The 9,590-nt window shown below is 34.1% G+C and overlaps 1 pseudogene; it reads right to left on the bottom strand.

Annotated features, from left to right (window-relative positions):
* Positions 1–933: 933 nt before the first annotated feature.
* Positions 934–9,590, bottom strand: part of LOC123246579 — a 167,529-nt pseudogene continuing 158,872 nt past the window's right edge.

The raw sequence follows: 9,590 nt of genomic DNA on the forward strand, positions 1-9,590 counted from the left end.
AGTAGTTCTCCTACTACAAATACTATTATGTAAGTGATGGGAATAAAATTATTTGAACTATAAATGTTCTGATATAGGAGATAGTGCTTTTGTAGATACTTTGTCCAGTAAATATATCTAATAAGCTAAAGAAATATCATAACCACTAACTGAAGGCAAACAAAATGCTTTGTTTCACATGTCCTCAACCTAGTAGAGCACAAATTCTATCTAGGGAGTAAAAGGACCTAGGTTCAAATTCTACCTCTGACACTTACTACCTTGTGACATTCAGAAAGTAATTTAACTTTGTGGGCCTCAGTTTTCCCAACTGTTAAATGAAATATGTGCATTAGATACCATTTGAGGTCTCCTCCAGTTTTCTAGCTATAATTCTGTGGTCATAAGAAAAAAATAAACAAATTGAAACCAACATGATGAAGGTATAAATGCAATTTTTTTTCTCTTCTCAAGAATTCCAAACATTTTTGTTATGTCATTTGAGTTCTGTTATTAGTTGCTGTTTTTTATGAGACTCCATCTACTCCATATAGGCACAAACAGTGGCAGTGCACAGAGCTTTTCTTTTTTTCCAAATACTACCTTCATTTATTTAAATAACTCAAGTATCAGCCTTGGCATAGCAGAGGGAAGCAGGGGCTCCTAAGGTGGGATGAGGGAACAGTAGCATAGTGAGGTTTGGGGCAGAGGTGGGAAGAGTATTGAGCAGTGGTTGAGGCTGGGATCAGTACCCCTGGGTTCTCCTCACCCTCTTGAGAAGGCCAATTCTCATTTCCACAAAGATTAAAGAGGAGAGACAAATAATAAAAACATTCCTCTCTCTCTTAAATCAATGAAGGGGAGCAAAGCCAGTGTCATTTAGAGTCAAAGTTGGGGTGCACCATTTGGGAAAGGGGATAAGTAAGTGAAGAAAGGAAAAAAGGTTATGGGGTCCTAGAAGGCATTGTTGGCAGCACCCACAACTGCATTGCTTGCAGCTGTTCAGACTGTGGGGCTAGAGAAGACACCAATAACAAACTCCTGCTAGAACCTCTGGAAACTGGCATCTATACAATGGTACAGAGAGAGGATCTGTTTCAGCATCACAATGCCCAGGGCAGCAAAGCTAGTGAATAACAAGGCTACTAGCAGCAAGAGTATGGCCACAACTGTCTTCCATCACCAGGGTGGAGATCCAGCCACTGAATCTTGATAATGTGATGCTGAAAACTGCCAGCACATTTTTCTTATCTTAGATGAAGAAAATGAAGAAAACAAAGAAATTGAATGAACTGTCACTCCCAAAAACCTTATATATAGGGCAGCACCAGTAGACAAAGAAGGACATTGTGAAGAGTAGGGCCTGGAGGATGGAGAGCTCAAAGCTAGAGCCGCTCTATGTATGGGGTCACACAGAAACAGGTCAGTCAGGCAAGGAAAATCAGAAGAAAGATCACAGTACTGAACATCTGGAGGAAGTACATAGTAGATATTATCTTCTGAGATTTCTAGGAAATTTCCATGGAAATGTCTTGGAAGAAGCAGGGTTGATCAAGGGCCACTGTAGTTTTTGGAAAAGTGGGATCTGGATATATTAATGAAAAGAGGAAGTCATGATGAGCCCTTTGAAGATATTTATAATATAAATCTGTAAAAAAATTCTTAAAAACATATGCGAATGTCAGCGTCCTACTAAACTCATTCTCCTAATATACTCAAATGCCTCAAGACTCCTTCTGGTCATCCTTCAGGGTGTTTGGTTGACATGAGTTTCCTTCCAGTCTCAGATTTTCTTGGATGTTACTTATGCCAATAAATACATTAAAGGAATCATGTTTTCAAAATATTTATTTTATTAGGAGGCAAGACATATATGTAACACTCTACATGTTTGTTTTATGCATATAAATGCCATATCTATACTTTAATAACTTCAATGAACCTCCATTTTAACACTGACTATTTTCATTTGAGAGTTTGAAGTCATGTTCAATTAGTCATTTAGTAAAAAATACTGCCTTTTCACAAGGCTTTATTTGTGTTTGTTTGCTTTAATCCAGAAGAAAAAGAAAAAATTACTTTGATATTTCTGTTTTCCTTTTAAGTGGAAAATATCATTATTTTTTATTATACCAATGATCTATTAGTTCAAATCAAGTCTTCTTTCTCTACTACTCAGAGCTTACCACATGATGAAGATGCTTGTAAATAATTTACAAGCCTTTAGGAACAGTCAACACTCTTTTAGTATTACCTTAAATGCAATAAACATGATTGACTGAGAAACTTAGATTTTAAGTAGCATTTAGCAGAGATATTCAATTAATAGCTCCTACTATACCTACTGACAATTGAGCATAGTATTCAGTGTTCAACTTCACAAATAATCAAATATTTCTACCTGTCTCTCTATCATCTTGATGGTTTAAGATGGGTGTCATTCAATCATTCAATAAATATTTATTAGGTCTCCATTGTGTGAAATACTGGAGAATGCAAAGAAAGTTAAAAGATAGCCCCCTGTCTTCATAGCACACAGTATAATAGAGAAGCCAACTTTTAAATAATTATATACAAAATATGTTCATACAGAATAACATGATATAATCAACAGAGGGAAGTACTAACATTGAGAAGGATCTGGACAAGCTTTCTGTAAAAAGTAGAATTTTAGCTGAGACTTAAAGGATTCAGTGAAAATAGGCGGTGGAGATGGGGATGATATAGTTTAAAGGCATTGAACACGAAATGAAAATGCCTGAATCTGGAGATGGAGTAACTTGTGTGAGGAATAGTAAGGAGGCTACTGTCTCTGGATCAGAGAGTATATGTTGCCCATCTAAGTCACATATGTCTACACGGGTCAATCTAGACATGCCTCACATGGAAGCTTCTCTCTCTTTCCATATGTGTGTGTGTGTGTGTGTGTGTGTGTGTGTGTGTACGTATATCTCTGCCACCCTTCTCCAAGAAAGACTTAAATTACTATCAGAAAAGGAGCAAGAAACTGGACTCATGAAGGTAGCCATTCTCCTCTCTTCAGAGAGGGGGGCTGGGCTAGAATTATTTCTGTCCTACTAAATATTGTTTGTATAGGTGATTTTTAAAAATAAGTAAAGCTGTCTTTCTGATTGCTATTCCTTAAACAAGAAAGGAGTAAGTTAACTACATATCCAGGGCTTGACTCTCTCGATATCAGATGCCAGTTATACAAAGACCACATATAGTAAATAGCAAATACATTCATTTATCTAAGTTGATAGCAAATAGAAATAAGAGAAGTTATACAGATAAGAATATTCCAAATAATACAGAGTGAATGAGTGAAGAAACTCAGCCAAGAAAGAGATAGAGACAAAGACAAAGATAGATAAGATAGAGCAGGGACAGAAAGAGAAAGACAGAAACATATAAACACAGACACAGACAAAGAGATTCATCTCACACAAGGGGAAATTCCCCAAAGTCTCTAGTGTGAAAAGTGGGAATAAGATTTCTTCCCAGAGTCTTTTTCTCTTTCCAGAAATTTCTCTCTGAAGAGCATCTAGAACCAAAAGTGTCCGGAACCAACCAACTCTTAAAGTTAGGAGCTAGAAAACTAGCATCTCTTCTCTCCTAGTTGGTTCTCACCAACTGTGTCTCTCATGCAGGTTCAAAACATTGAGTAATTACTCTCCACCACCTGGAGCTCCTGATTACACTAGATTGAAAATATCTAAACTATTTATGTAGGGTAGGAGTATGTTCAGCAAAATATATTCATAACATATACTTATAAAGAAAGTAATATTATTATTATATTATAATTTAAATACTATATATAACAGGCATATAGAATATAAATTATATTTGAATTATAAGTTACCATAGCTATCATAGTCCAACTGTCTAATTTTGCATATGGAGAAATTGAGATACAGTAAGTTTAAGATAAAAAACACACTTTATATTCCTATAGAACAGTGATGGCAAACCTTTTAAAGACCATGTACCATGACAAGCCCCTCACCGCCTTACCCCACACAAGGGAGGGAGAAAGCTCTCCCATTGGGCTGCTAGGCAGAGGAGTAGGCAATGTTTAAAAAAAAGTCATCAGGTGTAGTGAAGAGGGGGAAGAGGGCAGTTCCACATGAGTCCCTCTGCCTTTCTAGTAATGAACTAGTGGGGGATAGTGTGTGTGTCCACAGAGAACATTCAGCATGCCCTCTTTGAGATGAATTCCATAGGTTTGCCGTCAAGGCTATAGAAGGTTAATGTTTGTAAAGTTTTTCCCTTTCAAAAAACATCTAACACATAAATTACAACTATTTGTTATTATTCCCTTTCATCAATAAAATAACTGAGATTAGAGAAGTTAACTTCCATAGATTCATGGAACTAGTAAGTTCCAGGAACTAGCATTCGAATGCAGGTCACTTCTACTTTCTCATTCCACTATGCTACATATGTTTATGTAGAATAAAAGACATTGTTCCATATACTGACATTAAATGATTGCCTCAAAAATATATGGTTAGTTATATCAAAGGCAGGACTAGAATCAAAGTCTCTCAAATCACTCTCTGGCTCTTTTTAACATTTATATTGCTCTAGAGATGTTCATATTTCTCAGTGTCATACTTAAATTAGAGTTATTTCAAACTCTATGGATTTTATATCCCTACAAAGTATCAAAAATGTCCTTCCAGCTTATCCTCAATTACTATGAAACTAAGTGATGTCATTAAACTCACCATATTTTACTCTTTACCTAGATTTAGCTCTTTAAAAAAGCAATAATTAGTTATAATATGAACAAAAGCTATAATTTATAGAACCAGAAACCCATAGTTCTTAAAGTAACAATCTAACCTGATTTTCCAATGAATTAAAAATAAAATGTGAGCATAATTATTTCAGGGATTTTGTGGTGGCACTATCTTTTTAAATAATATAGTGAATTATATTTTCAAGGAATCATTACCTTAAAAAACATATGCCACAGTAGTTTAAAAATAGATATTGGCATTCAAGGGCAACAGACAGATGCATTTATTATCCTCCTCTCACACCTCATTGCCAGGGGAAAATATTAGTTAATGACAACCTAAAGGTCTCGGGAATTTTGTACATATCTGGATTTTGGCATTTTGCTCACTTTTTCTCCTCAAGGACACATTCCAAAGTTTATCTACACTGGAGGTTATGGTTATTTTTATAAAAAGCTTCCTTTAGGTATCTTGAACCCATTAAAGGCATAAAGAGAAAACAATAGGATAACATATACAAAATACTTTGCAAGTTTAAAAACACCATATTAATCCAATGTCCCTCTTCCTTCCTTTCTCTTTCCTTCTACATTTACTTACTTCTTCTGGCCCACTGGCTATTCTTCAGTTTATTCCATTATAATAATAGCTTTAAAAATCTTATTAACAATGTCTTATTAGCAATGCAAGAATCCAAGGAAGTTCCAAGAAATTCATGATGAAAAAAACTCTCCACTACCATTAAAGGAAGTGATGGAGTCTGAATGCAGATTGAAGTACAGCATTTTTCACTTTATATTCTTCATAAGATCTTTTTTTGTCCTTTTATAAGTGATATTTGTCTTCTTTCACATTACAAGCATAGAAATGTGTGTTGCATGAAAGCACAAGTATAACCTATATCATACTACCTGCTGTCTTGAGGGGAAGAGGAGAGAATATGGACCATAAAATGTTATAAAATGATTTTTTTACAATTTATTTATAGCTAAAAGGGATGATGTCCATCCCTGTTTATTTATATTTTTCACTAACATTTTATTTTTACCAATAAAATGTAATTACAAATTTCCACATGTTTTCTTAAGTTTATGATTGAACTTATCTCCATCCCTCCCTTCCCTTCTCTTTCCCAGTGCTGGCAGGTGATTTGATCTGTCTTATCAATGCATTATCACACAAAGCATATTTCCATATTATTCACTTTTGTAATTTAGTAATCTTATAAAATGAAAATTCCCCAAAATAAACAGAAATAAACAATTGAAATATTATATGCTTTGTTCTGCATTCTGACTCCATCAAATCTTTCTCTGGAGGAAGATAGCATTCTTTATCATAAGTCCCTCAGAATTGACCTAGATTTATTGCTGATAATGGCTAAATCTATCATAGTTGATCATTCCATACTATTGTTATTACTGTGTACAGTGTTTTCCTGGTTCTTCTTATTTCATTCTGTATCTATTCATGTAGGTCTTTCTATCATTTTTTGAAATCATCCTGTTCATCATTCCTTATAGCACAATAGCATTACATGATCATCATATACCACAATTTATTCAGCCATTTCCCAATTGATGAACATCACCTTAATTTCCAATTCATTGCCACCACAAAAAGAGCAGCTATGTTTTTTTTTGTACAAGTAGGTCCTTTCCCTCCTTTTTATGTCTTTGGTATATACATGTAGTAGTGGTATTTCTGGATCAAAGAGTATGCATTGTTTTATAGCCCTTTGGACATAATTCCAAATTTCCCTCCAGAATGGTTGAATTTGTTCACAACTCCACCAGCAGTGCATTAGTCTCCCAAATTTGTCACATCCCATTCAACATTTATCATTTTCCTTTACTATCATATTGGAAAACCTGATAGGTATGAGGTGGTCAGAAAATGATTATTAAAAAATGTTGCATCTACATGTTATCTGGAAAAATATGTAATAAAAATTCACTGTCGTCCTGTAATATGTATCCAGAACAAATTCAGAAAATCTCATGAGACTTCTTTAAAACTCATGTCTATCACCAATTTATTTGTGACCTCTGTGAATACTCCCTCTTTACTGCTGTCACACAGGTTTCTTCTCTTTCTTCAACACACAACTTAAGCACCACTTTCTACAGGAAGCCTTTTCTGACCTCCTTCAACTGCTAATGCTCCAAAAGCCTTCTTTTATGATTTTGTATTTCTATTCAAATCTTTGAATGTGTTTATTCTGACTATACACATTTATGTACATGCTATCTCACTTATAGATCATAATCTCCTTAAGAGCAGGTTTTGTTTTTTGTTGCTGTTGTTTTTCTGTTTATCTATTTTCCAAGAGTAAAGGAAAGTGTATGGTACATGCTAAGGGCTTAATAAAAGATCACTGATTGAAATTATTCTGTAAAAAAGAAGTATAGAAGGTAATACTAAAGGTTATTAAGCTATGGGAAAGAAACTGAAGATCTTAGAGAAAGAGGTATTCTTTCCATTACTGCTATCTATGAAAGGGAAGGGATCAGTAGAAGAAAGATAAATTTGGTGAAGCAAATGGATGGTTAGGAAGGAGGCACCTGAGAGTGGTACTTATGTTTCTGGGTTTAAAATGTAGGAATGGCAAGAATGAAGTACACCTAGCAAAATTTGGAGCAAATGCATGTGGCTAGAATCTGGCAAATCTAATCAAAAGGACTTTAAATTGAAATGGAAAATGTCAAGAAAGAAATTGCTGTATCCAATAAGTGAAATATCATAAAGAATAGTTTCAATGAAAGAATAACAATAGAGACATCCAAAATTTCCCCCAAAAAATCCAGCAAGAATTAAATAATTAATTACATTAATTAATAATAATAGTTGAGATAGATTTATATTATCAATTGAGTATGTATGTATAGATATATAGATGCACATATATACATATATGAATGTATATTTCCCTCTCTGACTCTCTGACTCTCTGACTCTGTTTCTGTCTCTCTCTGTCTGGTTGTCTGTCTCTCTCTGTCTGGTTGTCTATCTGTCTGTCTCTGTTTCTGTTTCTGTCTCCAATTCCCCCAAAGGAAAGATAGCTAATAGTTTCTCAGTTTGAGTTAATAATAACTTCAGCTTTCAAAACGCAAGGGTAAACAATAAAGAAAATTACTATCCTTCACTTGATAAAATGGAAAATACTGAATTAGAAGTGATAGTCTTAGGATAAAATTTAAAAAAAACAGTTCTAATGAAGAGAAAGGGGAATGAATGACTAGGTAAAATAATTTGCACATACAAGGAACTCTTTGACCAACTTGATTTTTTTTAAACTATGTACAGAAGATCTACAAAATTTCTCTATAGGCCTCAATGTGACATAGAAGTAGCTCTGTTTTCTCAGATATTATGCTAGTGGTGTGAAAGTTCTCACAGGTTCTTTCTTCATGAAAAACATTCAAGTAAAAACCCAGAAATAACCTCTGTTTCCTTTCCATAGAACAAATGCAGCAGGTATTAGAGCTCCTGAGAATTGACAAAAACACATAAGAAGATGGAACAACTAATTAGGAATGACCAAGAGGTCAAGAGGAGCAATGTGAATTGAAATATTACTTATTGGAGGTTGATTCTCCAAAGGCCCAATCACTTCTTACCCCAGTAAGGGCTCTACTGATTGAGTTATCTGTGCTTTATTATATAAGCAGTAAAAAAAGATTAAAGGCTTTCAACTTTAGGAATTAAAGATATGGTCTAATCATCTTCATCAAGCATCATTAAAAACCTTAAATAAATGTCAATTAGTAAGCAAACAGTCCATTAATTAACTGATATTGAAATGTGGTTTTGTATTTACCTTACACAGTATGGTGTAAATGAGCATTCCTACACAACATAATTCTGTATAATACATAGCCAAGAATCATGGGCTCTGAGATTTAGGGGATTAGGTAGCATCTCTGGGTGATTCACAAATTAGTTTTGACTGGTCCTGCTCACTCAGGTATTCCTTGAGAACATAAGGATCTGGCTGGCGTCTAGATCAAAACACAAAATGTAAATTATTGTAACCTAGCATTACATATAACATAGATCTTAATATAAGACAACTGTAGAAAATGATAACATTGTATCATAGGCAAAGAGATCAAATAAATCTTAAAGTTAATATAATAATATTCCTCTTCCAGATGAGGAAAATGAGGAACTAGAAATATAAAGGGATAACCAAGATCACACAGGGAATAATTGATAGAGTTGGTATTCAGATTTGTTCATTAATTCTAAATCTTTCCCTCTGAAACATATTGAAATAAAAACATAGTAGGACATGGCACAAACAGAAAGAAAGGATAAGGGGAAAAGATGATGAATGTTTTAAGGAAAGAAATTTCTTATACTAATATTGGTCAAGTCCTTTATGGAAATGAGATCTTTTGAATTCCTAATCAAAATTAAAATAAATTATTCCTAACCAAAATTAAATGCATATTAAATAGAAATAAATATAAATATTAAATAAATCAAAAATAAAAAGAAGCTCTAGCTTGTCTAGGTTGTCAATTTTCAGGAGTTCTCTCACTGGTTGCACTTTGTAAAAGTATTTTCCTATTTAGGATTGCATTTTAATATATATGTATATGTAAGAGATTTAAAAATAAATAAATATCATAATTACTGATAGTGAAGAGAAGAGAAGAGAAGAGAAGAGGAAGGGAAAGGGAAAGGGAAAATAAAAAGGGAAAAGGAAAAGGGAAAAGGAAAAGGGAAAGGAAAGGGAAGGAGAAGGGAAGGGAAAGGAGAAGGAATGGATAGAAGAAAGAGAGACAGAGACAGAGGGAGTGAGACAGAAAGAGAGAGAGAGAGAGAGAGAGAGAGAGAGAGAGAGAGAGAGAGAGA

This window comes from Gracilinanus agilis, chromosome 4 (assembly GCF_016433145.1).
Source record: "Gracilinanus agilis isolate LMUSP501 chromosome 4, AgileGrace, whole genome shotgun sequence".
In the NCBI taxonomy this organism is placed as follows: Eukaryota; Metazoa; Chordata; class Mammalia; order Didelphimorphia; family Didelphidae; genus Gracilinanus; species Gracilinanus agilis.